The sequence below is a fragment of the Oncorhynchus mykiss genome, chromosome 27 (assembly GCF_013265735.2).
Source record: "Oncorhynchus mykiss isolate Arlee chromosome 27, USDA_OmykA_1.1, whole genome shotgun sequence".
NCBI lineage: Eukaryota > Metazoa > Chordata > Actinopteri > Salmoniformes > Salmonidae > Oncorhynchus > Oncorhynchus mykiss.
This window is the reverse complement of record NC_048591.1, coordinates 38,935,203-38,953,332: the sequence shown is the minus strand read 5'-3', so window position 1 is coordinate 38,953,332 and position 18,130 is coordinate 38,935,203.

The window sequence follows — 18,130 nt, the reverse complement described above, 5'->3', positions numbered from 1 at the left end:
CTATGCAACTGTAGGCTTGATTAAACATTTATTTTATAATGATTGATTCATTCCAGTTACGCATTTTGGATTGAAAAGGTAGGAAGCCTAGCCAGCCCAAGTTTTGAATATTAACCAAATGTGATTCACATTCACATTTCCTCCTGACAAACAAATGGACTATAAAAACATAACATTACCAATTGAGTTTACCCTGACCAGATGGACAGCGCGCATAGGCTGTATGCAGATGCTTTTATTAGTAGCCTATAGTTGATCAGACTAAAATGTTTTCTTATTTTCATCTCATACAGCATGTCAGATCTCTAATGTTAAGGTGGAGCCTAGGCTGCTGCAACATTTATGTAATGAGTTTTTGCTTGTGTCTGTCTGGAGTGATTGTGTTATCACCTCAGCTAAATAAACACTGGAGCAAAGTGGAAAGCCAACTTCAGCGCGCGTGAAAAAATGTGCTGCATCAACCTCACTTTTTAATTTCATTTTTAATGGATGATGCGATGGAAGTGATCAAGTCATTCTGAATCGATATCGACATCCCAGAGAAGACTAGAAATGTCCAGATGCTCAGCAAGTAAAGCATTGCAAAGTACAATTACTTCTGCAAGTTCCTTGCAGTTGTCCTTGTTAGCGGAAAATGTTCCCTTTCACCTTGCCCCTAAGTAAAAGCCAACTCTTAAAAATAAGCTGTTTGTGATCCTGTTTCTTCTTACCTTCTCGTGTTGCACAGTTTGAATGCCCAGACGTTCATCAATTACATTGATGCAGCTTTCTCCAAGAAGCTTGAATCTGATGGGGACAAAGGAAGGGGTTCTTCAACAAAAATCCACTACATTCTTTTTAGCATTAGCTAGCCATTCTGGTGGAGAAAACGTCCCTCTGGAAGCTAGCTAACATTAGCACTTGCTACTAAAGTTAGCAAGGCAAATTTAAATTGAAAACTAAAGTTCTAAAGCCAAGAAAACAATGTGTCTACCTCCTCCGTCTCCTGTAGTTCGAAGCAGCTATCACTTTTCACTCTCAAACTCTATCCAATATGTCACCAACTCACCAGACTTCTCAACACATGGAACCCCCATAATGGTCTGTGGCACATCCCTAATACATCACGCCATGTTCGTTCTCTGATCCTAATCCTATAATTGGATAGACACTATATCAGTTCATATTGCAAAAGCTGGTTGGAGGACGTCCTCCAGAATTGGTCCTAATTACCTTGTAAGTCTATGGAAGAGGGTTAGGCCTAAAAGCCTCCTAGGTCTTTATTGAAGGCAATGTAACCAGATGAGGACAGAGAACAGCTGTCCTCCGGCTAAACCATGGTGCTAGCCTAGAGTGTGTTGTTGAGGCTACTGTAGACATTCATTGCAAAACAGTGTGTTTTAATAAAATATTTGGTGACGTGAGTATATTTAGTTTGAGTTTTATCTAAAAAAGATAACTTTTGTATTGTTTCATTATTTTGAGATTTTCTGAAATTCACTGAGTAGGATGGTCCTCCTCCTCTGATGAGCCTCTACTGGTAGGAGTCCTTTACACAGGAGAGCAGGGGAGTAAACTGCTGTTTTTGGATTAGGATTATTAAAGTAGAGATAAATCCTATTTCTTATGTTTAATTTTGCTTCAATGCACTTTTACTATTCATTCCTCACCGCCTACCCTCTTTCTCTCTATCTCTCTCTATCCCCACTCCTTTATCTCTCTCTATCCCCACTCCTGTATATCTCTCTATCCCCACTCCTTTATCTCTCTCTATCCCCACTCCTCTATCTCTCTCTATCCCCACTCCTCTATCTCTCTCTATCCCCACTCCTTTATCTCTCTCTATCCCCACTCCTTTATCTCTCTCTATCCCCACTCCTCTATCTCTCTCTATCCCCACTCCTCTATCTCTCTCTATCCCCACTCCTCTATCTCTCTCTATCCCCACTCCTTTATCTCTCTCTATCCCCACTCCTCTCTCTCTATCCCCACTCCTTTATCTCTCTCTATCCCCACTCCTCTATCTCTCTCTATCCCCACTCCTTTATCTCTCTCTATCCCCACTCCTCTATCTCTCTCTTTCCCCACTCCTTTATCTCTCTCTATCCCCACTCCTCTATCTCTCTCTATCCCCACTCCTTTATCTCTCTCTATCCCCACTCCTCTATCTCTCTCTATCCCCACTCCTTTATCTCTCTCTATCCCCACTCCTCTATCTCTCTCTATCCCCACTCCTTTATCTCTCTCCTTCTCTTTCCTTTGGTCTCATGTTCTCCCCAGATGTAGAGGAATGCTGACATGTGAATTCCTTCCTTCCTCTAATGAGCAGGTGAAGACTCTGCTTTGCATAATATAAGGAGTTTAAAATTATTTACAATTTTACTTTAGATTTTTCAGTATATTTGAACAAATGCATTCACTTTCTATACTTAAGTATATTCAAAACCAAATAATTGGTATAATAATTGACTTACTCAAATATTATTTTACTGGGTAACTTTCACTTTTGCTTCAGTCATTTTCTATTAAGGTATCTTTACTTTTACTAAAGTATGACAATTCACTACTTTTTCGACCACTGCTCAAGAGAAGACATGCAATGTGCACATTGCCAATAAAATGAGGTAGAAACTGAGCTCCATTTTCTAACCTGCCAAATGTACGACCATATTTGAGAGACATATCTCTCTCGGATTATACAGATCCACAAAGAATTAGAAAACAAATCCAATGTTGATCAACTCCCATATGTATTGGGTGAAATGCAACAGTTTGCAATCTCTGCAGCAAGTTGCCACAGGGAAAGGGCAACCAGTGAAGAAGAAACAGAAATGTAAATACAAGCCCCATTGTTATAACACTCCACATAGCAATAATATGACATTTGAAATGTCTTTATTCCTTTGAAATATTTGTGAGTGTAATGTTTTTATTGTTTATTTCACTTTTGTTTATTGTCTATTTTCCTTGCTTTGGCAATGTAAAAAAATATGTTTCCCATGCCAACAAAGCCCTCAGAGAGAGAGAGAGAGGAGGACAGACTGACAGACTGACAGAAATTAGGACAGACTGACAGAAGGGAGGACAGACTGACAGACTGACAGAAGGGAGGACAGACTGACAGACTGACAGAAGGGAGGACAGACTGACAGAAGGGAGGACAGACTGACAGACTGACAGAAGGGAGGACAGACTGACAGACTGACAGAAGGGAGGACAGACTGACAGACTGACAGAAGGGAGGACAGACTGACAGACTGACAGAAGGGAGGACAGACTGACAGAAGGGAGGACAGACTGACAGAAAGGAGGACAGACAGGCAGACCATTTCTCCCAACAACACAGTATTGTGATCCCACCTAGGGCTGTATTAGCACCACACAGGCAGTGACCGTTGAGTCACAGTAATCTCCTTTTATGCACTCTGGACATGCGTTGATAGTACCAAATTCATTAACAACCGTCAGGTCGCTAATGGCCTGGTACTCAGGGCTCTATTGTCCCTCCATCAGGTCCTAATGGCCTGGTACTCAGGGCTCTATTGTCCCTCCATCAGGTCCTAACGGTCTGGTACTCAGGGCTCTATTGTCTCTCTAACCACTCTGACATCAATGCAAATAGAATCTAAAATCACATCTAACACTTACCATCAAAACAGTATGTGCTTTTAAATCTAACCTCACTGTGATCATTGATGTGAAGAAAGAAGTTCAACAACAGGTTGAAACTGAATGGGAAACATGAGCGTTGTGGATGTTGCTTCAATGCCTAACAACATAATGGACAGTGCTTTCTAAGGTGAGAATTCGTTCAAAACATCATATGCATATTAGAGCTTAGTACACATAGGCTTATACATGAGCCCAAGCACCCCCATTTAAAAAAAAAACAATCATTTTGTGCCATTGTATACTTACCAACAGTATACGTGCAATATGCAACAATTTCCAAAACTTTACTGAAATAATTTCATTAGGCCCTAATCTATGGATTTCATATGACTGGGCAGGGGCACAGTCATGGGTAGGCCTGGGAGGGCGTAGGCCCACCCACTTGGGAGCCCGGTCTACCCACTGGGGAGCCAGGCCCAGCCAATCAGACTTCGTTTTTCACCACAAAATAGCTTTATTACAGACATAAATACTCCTGAGCTCCTCCTCCCTCTCTCTCCTCAGACGCAGATGAAGCCGGATGTGGAGGTTCTGGACTTGCGGGGTTACACGGGATCTGCGGTTGTGAGGCCGGTTGCATGTACTGCCAAATTCACTAAAACAACATTAAAGGCGGCTTATGGTAGAGAAATGTGCCTTTTATTGTCCGCAGCACAAGTGTAATGATCATACTGTTTAATCAGCTTCTCGATATGCAACAGCTGTCAGGTGGATGGATTATCAGGTGGAGAAATGCTCACTAACAGGGATGTAAACAAATTCGTGCACAACATTTGAGAGAAATAATATTTTTGAGCATTTGGAAACACTTCTGGGAGCTTTTATTTCAGCTTATGGAAAATGGGACCAACACTTCCCAGGTTGCGTTTATATTTTTGTTCAGTATGTAACACAACCAACTAGACTACTGCACAGCCCTATTACGCACAGCAAAACAAAATAACAAAAACATTTTTTGTTTAGCTGTTTTATTAATTTAAAGAGTGTAAGTAACATAAAAAGAAAAGGAAAATCTGTCAGTTTAAGCTAGAGATATCATTGGCTGCGTCTCAAACAGCCAATCACGTCTGCCTATGTCGACCTTCTTCATCTGCAGTGAAAGGTGGCCGAGCTACAGCGATGTTTGTCAGACCATGAGACATCCTAATGTTTTTCAGACCAAGAGACATCCCAATGTTTTTCAGGCCATGCGACAATCCGAAAGTTGGTCTTTTCACAAAAATGTTGGTCGTGTCCGAACGGTTTGGCCTACATTCTAATTAGACCACTTTATGGAAATATGAGACTCTCCGTTTTGCTCCCTACTAGACTCGTCTGAAGTTGATAACACTGATGTGCCAACTTCTGTTTGTAGTGTCCGACCCCACAGTGGAATGGGAAGACTCACACACTCCATGGTGTTCTCTGTTTTGCTCTAAGGCCCCCAGAAGTGTCACAGGACTCATCTGTAGGTAACCCATACAAATGAATGGAAGTCTGGAGAGATATATACAGATATTAAAACCTCTTTGGGGTAGGGGGCAGCATTTTCACTTTCGGATAAATAGCGTGCCCAATTTCAACTTCCTGCTACACATGCCAAGAATATAATATATGCATATTACTAGTATATTTGGATAGAAAACACTCTGAAGTTTCTAAAACTGTTTGAATCATGTCTGTGAGTATAACAGAACTTATGTAGCAGGCAAAACCCCTTGTTATCAAACTATAGTTTTGGCAAGTCTGTTAGAACATCTACTTTGTGCATGACTCAAGAAATATTTTCAACAATTGTTTACAGACAGATTTTTTCACTTATAATTCACTGTGTCACAATTCCAGTGGGTCAGAAAATTTACATACACTAAATGGACTGTGCCTTTAAACAGCTTGGACAATTCCAGAAAATGATGCCATTGCTTTAGAAGCAAATTATAGGCTAATTGACATAATTTGAGTCAATTGGAGGTGTACCTGTGGATGTATTTTAAGGCCTACCTTCAAGGCCTACCTCAGTTCCTCTTTGCTTTAACAGCATGGACAAATCATAAGAAATCAGCCAACACCTCAGAAAAAAATTGTAGACCTCCACAAGTCTGGTTCATCCTTGGGAGCAATTTCCAAACGCCTGAAGGTACCACATTAATCTGTACAAACAGTACTACGCAAGTATAAACACCATGGGACCACGCAGCCGTCATACCGCTCAGGAAGGAGACACATGCTGTCTCCTAGAGATGATGGTACTTTGATGTGAAAAGTGCAAATCAATCTCAGAACAACAGCAAAGGACCTTGTGAATATGCTGGAGGAAACAGGTACAAGAGTATCTATATCCACTGTAAAACGAGTACTATATCGACATAGCCTGAAAGGCTGCTCAGCAAGTAAGAAGCCACTGCTCCAAAACCACCATAATAAGACTACAGTTTGCAAATGCACATGGTGACAAAGATAGTACTTTTTGTAGAAATGTCCTCTGGTCTGATGAAACAAAAATAGAACTGTTTGGCCATAATGACCATCGTTATGTTTGTAGGAAAAAGGGGGAACGCTTGCAAGCCGAAGAACACCATCCCAACTGTGAAGCACGGAGGTGGCAGCATCATGTTGTGGGAGTGCTTTGCTGTAGGAGGGACTGGTGCACTTCACAAAATAGATGGCTTCATGAGGAGGAACATTTTGTGGCTTTATTTAAGCATCATCTCAAGACATCAAGCAGGAAGTTAAAGCTTGGTCGCAAATGGGTCACCCAAATGGACAATGACCCCAAGCATACTTCCAAAGTTGTGGAAAATTGGCTTAAGGACAACAAAGTTAAGGTATTGAAGTGGCCATCACAAAGTCCTGACCTCAATCCTATAGAAAATGTGTGGGCAGAACTGCAAAGCGTGTGCGAGCAAGGAGTCCAAGGAGAAATGGGCCTAAATTCACCCAACTTATTGTGGGAAGCTTGCGGAAGGCTACCTGAAACGTTTGACCCAAGTTAAACAATTTACAGGCAATGCTACCAAATACTAATTGAGTGTATGTAAACTTCTGACCACTGGGAATGTGATGAAAGAAATAAAAGCTGAAATAAATCATTCTCTGTACTATTATTCTGACATTTCACATTCTTACAATAAAGTGGTGATCCTAACTGACCTAAGGCAGGGAACTTTTACGATGATTAAATGTCAGGAATTGTGAAAAACCGAGTTAAAATGTATTTGGCTAAGGTGTATGTAAACTTCCGACTTCAACTGTATATTTAGATATTAAACCTTTATCTGAAGGTAACCCATACAAATGAATGGAAGTATGGAGGTAGTTTTGTGCCAACAAAAATAAGTGGTTAAATATGTGTTCAAAAAAACAATCTCGTAAATATAGGGCAGACACTTCAAAACCTTATTCCTCATGATTTCTTTCTTGCCATTTATGAATAATGGGTTACTTTTAAATAAATGTTTGTATTTAACCTTTATTTAAGTAGGCACAACAAAAGGCTAAACTGTGTTTTCCTATATTGCACTTGTGATTTCATGAATCTAAATATTTATAGTGTTATGTTTTGTAGACTGCACAGTAGCCTAATAAACAAATAAACACATTTCATTAATGAAATAATTATAAAAAATACTCTTTCAAAATGCAGTTGTACAGCGCCATATTTTCCATTCCATCCTAACGGAAACCCAGAGGGTTTCATTTTTCAGGGAATAGAAACACCATAATATCATTCCAATTAATTCAGCAAGTACCAATCAAAAGTTTGGAAACACCTACTCATTCCAGGATTTTTCTTTATTTGACTATTTTCTACATTGTTACAATATTTCTGTAAATCAGTGATTTTTACCAAGTTGTCTAATGAAGGCAAACAATTTAAAATCCTCCAATCCTGTAGCCTGGTCATGTTGCACCATCGGGAGTATTTTCCATTCTAGGCTAACTGGAAAACCTGAGGGTTTAGTTGTTGTTGTTTCTGAATGGAAACACCATAATATTCATAAAATTAATTAAGCCACATTCCTTAAAGTCAATCCCATATACTATGTTACACTTGCAGTAGCAGAGAAAATGGCTGAGAATGAAATGACGTGCTGCTGCAGAACGCAAGGTGCGCCACAGTATGACGCAACTTTTAAAGAAGGAACCACTGTATTGTCGCATCATGCAGCCCATATACTGTATGGTTGAGTCCGGCAGTCACTTGCAAGACAATAACCGCGTGACAAAATTTCATGACCACCACAGCTCTAACTCTACTTCCGCTACTTATGGATAATTATAACCCTGTCAATCAAAATGTAGCTATGCAAAGGTCAGTGCCAGTGAAACATCACCAACTATTTCACCGTCTTCAAGCTAGTATTTGCTGGCAGCCCAAAATAGACTGCTCCCAAATGCTTGTTGTACCTGTGCTCAATTTGGAAGATGAAACAACGTTCTGTGGGACTCTGATGAAACTGAATTAAATAGGTTTCTCTGCTGTTTTCATATCTCTAAAAGTGGACAGATGTTATTAAGGTGAGTTAGTATTCCACTTGTTTTGCAGATCTGCATGTATACATTACAATAAACTTCAATAACTATTATTTGTTGGGGGGGGGGGGACTATGAAGACAGGATTTAGTTATCAGACAGGTTTAACAGATGCATCTCAGCCTCTTGTGAGGGTTGCATTGAAAATGGAATACTTTTAACTTGTGTTTTTAGGTAACTTACCTCATCCACTATCAATGAGGAGCACCCACTTATACCAGTGATGCATGGCAGCCATTTTGTAGAATGGTCTCCACAGAATAATCACTGCAGTGGAGAGCAGAGGGGAAACTGTACCAATTTGAAGCATTCATTCGTTGACTTTATGGTGCTTGTCATCACAAAAGACATTGGTGCAGTGCAAAGTATTTGTCAGCGACTGTGTGTGTGTGTGTGTGTGTGCGTGTGTTTGTGTACATGTGTGTACAGCTAATACAGCTGGTGACACCTACTGTCTGTCTTTGCAGAGTGATGAAACAGACTCCCCAATACAAGATGAAAACAGCAAACCAGGAAAAACAAAACACAACATATCTCTCTCTCTCTCTCTCTCTCTCTCTCTCTCTCTCTCTCTCTCTCTCTCTCTCTCTCTCTCTCTCTCTCTCTCTCTCTCTCTCATGAGTGAGAGCCTATACAACAAGCGCATTGGCAGACTGACCGAGGTGTGAGGGAAAAGAGGAGGAGGAAGAGAGTTAGAGTATAAAATAGAGGAAGAAGAGCCTGTCGGGGATGGCTGAGTTTAGACATTATAATTATGATGCTGTAAGATTGTCAGCGGGAGGGGAGAGAAGAGCTAGAAACAGAAACTAACGACACAGTAATTACTCAGGCAGCTTTCTTTCAGTGTGCTCCCACTCACACTTGGCAAGCCGAAAAACATTAAGTACACACACCAGCACACATACACACAGAATGCACATGGCAAATAATAATGTCTCACACACAAGCAAGAGTGAGTGCGAACACGCACACACATACACAGTCACGCATGCATGGGCAAACACACACACACACACACACATAGTCACGCATGCATGTGCAAACACACACAGACACACACACATAGTCACGCATGCATGTGCAAACACACACAGACACACACACCTGGAAAGCTGCAGAAAATAAAACCCAGTGGAAAGAGTGGAAAATGAGAATGATACAGTCTCAGCATTTCTAATTAGATTTCCATTGTGTTGCTTCGTGCTTCAGATAGATGTACCAGGGCTGTATAACCATAATCGGTAAAAATCATACTTAACGTGGTCTAAACAGTGAATAATTCTATTGAGAGGTATGATGCTGTGTTGTTCACACATAACTCCTGCACCTGGCTGGATCAAAATGGAAGGGGAGGGGAAAGGGAAGGGAAGGGAAGGGAAGGGGAGGGGAAGGGAAGGGGAGGGGAAAGGGAAAGGGAGGGGATGGGGAGGGGAAGGGGAAAGGGAGGAGAAGGGGAGGGGAAAGGGAAAGGGAGGGGAAGGGGAGGCAAGGGGAAAGGGAGGGGAAGGGGAAGGGGAAGGGGAGGGGAAAGGGAAAGGGAGGGGAAGGGGAGGCAAGGGGAAATGGAGGGGAAGGGGAAGGGGAAGGGGAGGGGAAAGGGAAAGGGAGGAAAAGGGGAGGGGAAGGGGAGGGGTAAGGGAAAGGGAGGGGGAGGGGAAAGGGAGGGGGAAGGGAAGGGAAGGGGAGGGGAAGGGGAAAGGGAAGCGGAGGGGAAAGGGATGGGAAGGGGAGGGGAGGGGAAAGGGACGAGGAGGGGAAAGGGATGGGAAGGGGAGGGGAGGGGAAAGGGACGAGGAGGGGAAGGGAAGGGGAGGGGAAGGGGAGGGGAAGGGGAAGGGGAAGGGGAAGGGGAGGGGGAGGGGAAGGGGAAGGGGAAGGGGGAGGGGAAAGGGAAAGGGAAGAGGAGGGGAAGGGGAGGGGAAAGGGAGGGGGAAAGGGAAGGGGAGGGGAAGGTGAGGGGAAAGGGAAGGGGAAAGGGAAGGGGAGGGGAAGGGGAGGGGAAAGGGAGGGGGAGGGGAAGAGGAGGGGAAGGGAAGGGGAAGGGGAAGGGGAAAGGGAAGGGGATGGGAAGGGGAGGGTAAAGGGAAGGGAAAGGGAGGAGGAGGGGAAGGGAAGGGGAAAGGGAAGGGGAAAGGGAAGGGAAAGGGAAAAGGAGGAAAATGGGAGGGGAAAGGGAGGGGAAGGGGAGGGGAAAGGGAAAGGGAGGGGAAAGGGAGGGGAAGGGGAGGGGAAAGGGAAAGGGAGGGGGAGGGGGAAGGGGAGGGGAAAGGGAGGGGAAGAGAAGGGGAAGGGGAGGGGAAAGGGAGGGGGGAAGGGAAGGGAAGGGGAGGGGAAGGGGAAAGGGAAGGGAAGGGGAGGGGAAAGGGAAAGGGGAAAGGGAAAGGGAGGAAAAGGGGAGGGGAAGGGGAGGGAAGGGGAGGGGAAGGGGAAAGGGAAGCGGAGGGGAAAGGGAAGGGAAGGGGAGGGGAGGGGAAAGGGACGAGGAGGGGAAAGGGATGGGAAGGGGAGGGGAGGGGAAAGGGACGAGGAGGGGAAGGGAAGGGGAGGGGAAGGGGAGGGGAAGGGGAAGGGGAGGGGGAGGGGAAGGGGAAGGGGAAGGGGAAGGGGAAGGGGGAGGGGAAAGGGAAAGGGAAGAGGAGGGGAAGGGGAGGGGAAAGGGAAGGGGAAAGGGAAGGGGAAAGGGAAGGAGAGGGGAAGGTGAGGGGAAAGGGAAGGGGAAAGGGAAGGGGAGGGGAAGGGGAGGGGAAAGGGAGGGGGAGGGGAAGAGGAGGGGAAGGGAAGGGGAAGGGGAAAGGGAAGGGGATGGGAAGGGGAGGGTAAAGGGAAGGGGAGGGGAAAGGGACGAGGAGGGGAAGGGAAGGGGAGGGGAAGGGGAGGGGAAGGGGAAGGGGAGGGGGAGGGGAAGGGGAAGGGGAAGGGGAAGGGGGAGGGGAAAGGGAAAGGGAAGAGGAGGGGAAGGGGAGGGGAAAGGGAAGGGGAAAGGGAAGGGGAGGGGAAGGGGAGGGGAAAGGGAGGGGGAGGGGAAGAGGAGGGGAAGGGAAGGGGAAGGGGAAGGGGAAAGGGAAGGGAAAGGGAGGAGGAGGGGAAGGGAAGGGGAAAGGGAAGGGGAAAGGGAAGGGAAAGGGAAAAGGAGGAAAATGGGAGGGGAAAGGGAGGGGAAGGGGAGGGGAAAGGGAAAGGGAGGGAAAGGGAGGGGAAGGGGAGGGGAAAGGGAAAGGGAGGGGGAAGGGGAAGGGGAGGGGAAAGGGAGGGGAAGGGGTGGGGAAAGGGAAAGGGAGGGGAAGGGGAGGGGAAAGGGAGGGGAAGAGAAGGGGAAAGGGAGGGGGGAAGGGAAGGGAAGGGAAGGGAAGGGGAGGGGAAGGGGAAAGGGAAGGGGAGGGGAAGGGGAGGGGAAGGGGAGGGGAAAAGGAAGGGGAAGGGAAGGGGAAGGGGAAGGGGAAGGGGAGGGGGAGGGGAAGGGAAGGGGAGGGGAAAAGGAAGTGGAGGGGAAGGGGAGGGGAAGGGGAAAGGGAGGGGAGGCTTAGTGATTGTTATTCATGCTGTAATGAGAGCTCTTCTAATTTAAGGATTTAGTTTTCAACTCTCTCCCCCTTTTCCTCTCTGTGTCTCTGCCTCCTCTGTCAGGTGTTGTCTCTGCCTCCTCTGTCAGGTGGTTCTCTATCTCCTCTGTCAGGTGGTGTCTCTGCCTCCTCTTTCAGGTGGTGTCTCTGCCTCCTCTTTCAGGTGGTGTCTCTGTCTCCTCTGTCAGGTGGTGTCCCTGTGTTCTCTGTCAGGTGGTGTCTCTGTTATCACTGTCAGGTGGTGTCCCTGTGTTCTCTGTCAGGTAGTGTCGCTGTGTTCTCTGTCAGGTGGTTTCTCTGTGTTCTATGTCAGGTGGTGTCTCTGCAAACTCTGCCAGGTGGTGTCCCTGTGTTCTCTGTCAGGTGGTGTCTCTGTGTTCTCTGTCAGGTGGTGTCTCTGTGTTCTCTGTCTGGTGGTGTCTCTGTTCTCTGTCAGGTGGTGTCTCTGCCCCTGTCAGGTGGTGTCTCTTCCTATTCTGTCAGGTAGATTCTCTGTCTCCTCTGTCATGTGTTGTCTCGGTCTCCTCTGTCAAGTGGTAAATCTGCCTCCACTGTCAGGTGGTGTTTCTTCCTATTCTGTCAGGTGGTGTCTCTGCCTCCTCTGTCAGGTGGTGTCCCTCTGTTCTCTATCAGGTGGCGTTTTTGCCTCTGTCAGGTGCTGTCCCTGCCTCCTATGTCAGGTGGTGTCTTTGTGTTCTCTGTCAGGTGATGTCTCTGCCTCCTCTGTCAGGTGTTGTCTCTGTTATCACTGTCAGGTGGTGTCTCTGTTATCACTGTCAGGTGGTGTCTCTGTTATCACTGTCAGGTCTTGTCTCTGCCTCCTCTGTCAGGTGGTGTCTCTGTTATCACTGTCAGGTGGTGTCTCTGTTATCACTGTCAGGTGGTGTCTCTGTTATCACTGTCAGGTGGTGTCTCTGCCTCCTCTGTCAGGTGGTGTCCCTGTGTTCTCCGTCAGGTGGTGTCTCTGCCTCTGTCAGGTGGTGTCCCTGCCTCCTCTGTCAGGTGTTGTCTCTGTCTCCTCTGTCAGGTGGTGACTGTCTCCTCTGTCAGGTGGTGACTCAGTCTCCTCTGTCATGTGGTGCCTCTGTGTTCTTGTCTCTGTCTCCTCTGTCATGTGGTGCATCTGTGCTCTTGTCTCTGTCTCCTCTCTCAGGTTGTGTCTCTCTCCTCTTTCAGGTGGTGTCTCTGTTATCACTGTCAGGTGGTGTCTCTGTTATCACTGTCAGGTGGTGTCTCTGCCTCCTCTGTCAGGTGGTGTGTCTGTCTCCTCTGTCAAGGGGTGACACTGTCTCCTCTGTCAGGTGGTGTCTCTGTCTCCTCTGTCAGGTGGTGTGTCTGTCTCCTCTGTCAGGTGTTGTGTCTGTCTCCTCTGTCAGGTGGTGTGTCTGTCTCCTCTGTCAGGTGTTGTGTCTGTCTCCTCTGTCAGGTGGTGTGTCTGTCTCCTCTGTCAGGTGGTGTGTCTGTCTCCTCTGCCAGGTGGTGTGTCTGTCTCCTCTGTCAGGTGTTGTGTCTGTCTCCTCTGTCAGGTTGTGTGTCTGTCTCCTCTGTCAGGTGGTATGTCCGACTACTCTGTCAGGTGTTGTGTCTGTCTCCTCTGTAAGGTGTTGTGTCTGTCTCCTCTGTCAGGTGGTGTGTCTGTCTCCTCTGTCAGGTGGTGTTTCAGTCTACAACAACACGTGGCTTTTGATTAATTGTTCAGCTGTCTTAATCCTTTGGATGGTAGAAGCTGTTCTTTTGGATTCTTTTGGTCCTAGACTTGGAGCTCCGGTACCACTTGCCATGCAATAGCAGAGAGAACAGTCTATGACTTGGGTGACTGGAGACTCTGACAATTTTTGGGCATTCCACCGACACAGCATATAGGTCATGGATAGCAGGAAGCTTGGCTCAAGAGATGTACTGGGCCTTACGAACTACCCTCTGTAGAGCCTTACAGTCGGAGGCCAAGCAGTTGCTATACCAGGCGGTGATGCAACCAGCCCTAGAAGGTGCAGCTGTAGAACTTTTTAAGGATCTGGAGACCAATGCCAAGGCTTTTCAGTCAGGGGGAAAGGGCATTGTTGTGCCCTCTTCACAACTATCTTGGTCTGTTTGGACCATGAACGTTTCCATTTGCCCAGGTGGGAAAAGGCAGTGTGGAGTGCGATTGAGATTGTGGATCTGTGGATCTGAATGGGTGGTATGCGAATTGGAGTGGGTCTAGGATTTCCGGGATGATGGTGTATATGTGAGCCATGACCAGCCTTTCAAAGCACTTCATGGCTACAGACATGAGTGCTATGGGGCGGTAGTCATTGAGGTAGGTTCCCTTTCCACTCCGCTTCCCTTTCCCCTTCCCCTCCCCTTTCTTTGAAACAGGGACTATGGTGGTCATGTAGTTATTACAGAATCGGCCAAGGAGAGGTTGAAAGTGTCAGTGAAGACACTTGCCAGTTGGTCTGCCCATGCTCTGAGAACACATCCTGGTAATCTGTCTTTCTCTGTGTTCTTGTGAATGTTGACCTGTTTAAAACTTCTTAGGGATAGGGGGCAGTATTCGGAAGTTTGGATGAATGAGGTGCCCAAAGTAAACTGCCTGTTACTCAGGCCCAGAAGCTAGGATATGCATATAATTGGTAGTATTGGATGAGACACACTCCAAAGTTTCCAAAACTGATACAATAATGCCTGTGAGTATAATAGAACTGACATAGCCGGTGAAAACCCGATGAGAATCCATTCGTACAAATTATTTTTGGAGGTGACACAATTTAAAATGCCTGTTTATGGGAAAATCAATAGAAATCCTTCCAGATTGCAGTTCCTTGGGCTTCCAGTAGATGTCAACAGTCTTTAGAAAGAGTTGCAGGCTTGTTTTTTGAAAAATGAGCTAGAATTTATAGTTTTCTAGGTGGCTCCCATTTTGGCTGTTGTGTTGTGGTACTCGTCCGTGAGTGTCATGTTGTGTCTTGTCTCTGTCCTTTCCCTTCACCCTGTCTCCCTCTGCTGGTCGTTGTTAGGTTACCTTTTCTCCCCCTCTTTCCCCCAGCTGTGCCTTGTCTCCTCCTAACCACCTCGTCACCCCTTTTCCCACCTGTTCCCTTTTTCCCTCTGATTAGGTCCCTATATCTCTCTCTGTTCCTGCTCCTGTCCTTGTCGGATTCTTGTTTGTTGTGTTTCATGCCTGAACCAGACTGTCGTCATGTTTGCTGTAACCTTGTCTTGTCCTGTCGGAATCTGCCGGTCCGTCTGAGCCTACCTATGTTTGGTAATTAAAGAAGCTCTGTTTAAGTTAATTCGTTTTTGGGTCCTCATTCACGCACCGTAACAGAAGAATCCGACCAAGAATGGACCCAGCGACTTCGGATCCTCTCCACTCAGCCGTCGGGATCCAGGGAGCGATGCTAGGCAGACACGAGCAGGAATTGTCTGCTGCTCGACATGCCGTTGAGACCCTGGCCACCCAAGTCTCCAACCTCACAGAACAGGTTCACCATCTCCGCCTCGATCCACCGGCCACTTCCAGGGCTTTCGAATCTCCGGAGCCCAGAATCAATAACCCGCCGTGTTACTCTGGGGAGCCCACTGAATGCCGCTCGTTCCTCACCCAGTGTGATATTGTGTTTTCTCTCCAGCCCTACACTTTCTCCAGGAGCACTGCTCGTGTCGCCTACGTCATATCTCTCCTTATTGGACGGGCTCGTGAGTGGGGCACGGCAATCTGGGAGGCAAGGGCTGAGTGTACTAACCAGTATCAGGACTTTAAGGAGGAGATGATACGGGTTTTTGATCGATCTGTTTTTGGGGAGGAGGCTTCCAGGGCCCTGTCTTCCCTATGTCAAGGTAATCGATCCATAACAGACTACTCTATTGAGTTTCGCACTCTTGCTGCCTCCAGTGGCTGGAACGAGCCGGCTTTGCTCGCTCGTCTTCTGGAGGGTCTCCGCGCAGAGGTAAAGGATGAGATTCTCTCCCGGGAGGTTCCTTCCAGCGTGGATTCCTTGATTGAACTCGCTATTCGCATTGAGCGACGGGTTGATCTTCGTCACCGAGCTCGTGGAGAGGAGCTCGCGTTCTCCGTTGCCCCCCTCTCCGCATCACTACCATCTTCCTCTGCCGGCTCGGGTGCTGAGCCCATGCAGCTGGGAGGTATCCGCATCTCGACTAAGGAGAGGGAACGGAGAATCACCAACCGCCTCTGTCTCTATTGCGGTTCCGCTGGTCATTTTGTCACTTCATGTCCAGTAAAAGGCCAGAGCTCATCAGTAAGCGGAGGGCTACTGGTGAGCGCTACTACTCCTGTCTCTCCTTCAAGATCCTGCACTACCTTGTCGGTCCATCTACGCTGGACCGGTTCGTCAGCTTCCTGCAGTGCCTTAATAGACTCTGGGGCGGAGGGCTGTTTTATGGACGAGACCTGGGCTCGGGAACATGACATTCCTCTCAGACAGTTAAAGGAGCCCACGGCCTTGTTCGCCCTGGATGGTAGTCCTCTCCCCAGGATTCAGCGTGAGACGCTACCTTTAACCCTCACTGTTTCTGGTAATCATAGTGAAACCATTTCTTTTTTAATTTTTCGTTCACCTTTTACACCTGTTGTTTTGGGCCATCCCTGGCTAGTTTGTCATAATCCTTCCATTAATTGGTCTAGTAATTCTATCCTCTCCTGGAACGTCTCTTGTCATGTGAAATGTTTAATGTCTGCTATCCCTCCTGTTTCCTCTGTCTCTTCTTCACAGGAGGAGCCTGGTGATTTGACAGGGGTGCCGGAGGAATATCACGATCTGCGCACGGTGTTCAGTCGGTCCAGGGCCACCTCTCTTCCTCCACACCGGTCGTATGATTGTAGTATTGATCTCCTTCCGGGAACCACCCCCCCCCCGGGGTAGACTATACTCTCTGTCGGCTCCCGAACGTAAGGCTCTCGAAGATTATTTGTCTGTAGCTCTTGACGCCGGTACCATAGTCCCCTCCTCCTCTCCCGCCGGAGCGGGGTTTTTTTTTTGTCAAGAAGAAGGACGGGTCTCTGCGCCCCTGCATAGATTATCGAGGGCTGAATGACATAACAGTGAAGAATCGTTATCCGCTTCCTCTTATGTCTTCAGCCTTCGAGATCCTGCAGGGAGCCAGGTTTTTCACTAAGTTGGACCTTCGTAACGCTTACCATCTCGTGCGCATCAGGGAGGGGGACGAGTGGAAGACGGCGTTTAACACTCCGTTAGGGCACTTTGAATACCGGGTTCTTCCTTTCGGCCTCGCTAACGCTCCAGCTGTCTTTCAGGCATTAGTCAATGATGTCCTGAGAGACATGCTGAACATCTTTGTTTTCGTTTACCTTGACGATATCCTGATTTTTTCACCGTCACTCCAGATTCATGTTCAGCACGTTCGACGTGTCCTCCAGCGCCTTTTAGAGAATTGTCTTTTTGTGAAGGCTGAGAAGTGCACTTTTCATGCCTCCTCCGTCACATTTCTCGGTTCTGTTATTTCCGCTGAAGGCATTAAGATGGATCCCGCTAAGGTCCAAGCTGTCATTGATTGGCCCGTCCCTAAGTCACGCGTCGAGCTGCAGCGCTTTCTCGGCTTCGCGAACTTCTATCGTCGTTTCATCCGTAATTTCGGTCAGGTGGCAGCTCCTCTCACAGCCCTTACTTCTGTCAAGACGTGCTTTAAGTGGTCCGTTTCCGCCCAGGGAGCTTTTGATCTCCTCAAGAATCGTTTTACATCCGCTCCTATCCTTGTTACACCTGACGTCTCTAGACAGTTCGTTGTCGAGGTTGACGCGTCAGAGGTGGGCGTGGGAGCCATGCTTTCTCAGCGCTCCCTCTCTGACGACAAGGTCCACCCATGCGCGTATTTTTCTCATCGCCTGTCGCCGTCGGAACGTAACTATGATGTGGGTAACCGCGAACTGCTCGCCATCCGGTTAGCCCTAGGCGAATGGCGACAGTGGTTGGAGGGGGCGACCGTTCCTTTTGTCGTTTGGACTGACCATAGGAACCTTGAGTACATCCGTTCTGCCAAACGACTTAATGCGCGTCAGGCGCGTTGGGCGCTGTTTTTCGCTCATTTCGAGTTCGTGATTTCTTATCGTCCGGGCTCTAAGAACACCAAGCCTGATGCTTTGTCTCGTCTCTTCAGTTCTTCAGTAGCCTCCACTGACCCCGAGGGGATTCTCCCTGAGGGGCGTGTTGTCGGGTTGACTGTCTGGGGAATTGAGAGGCAGGTAAAGCAAGCGCTCACTCACACTCCGTCGCGCGCGCTTGTCCTAGGAACCTTCTGTTCGTTCCCGTTCCTACTCGTCTGGCCGTTCTTCAGTGGGCTCACTCTGCCAAGTTAGCCGGCCACCCTGGCGTTCGGGGTACGCTTGCTTCCATTCGCCAGCGTTTTTGGTGGCCCACCCGGGAGCATGACACGCGTCGTTTCGT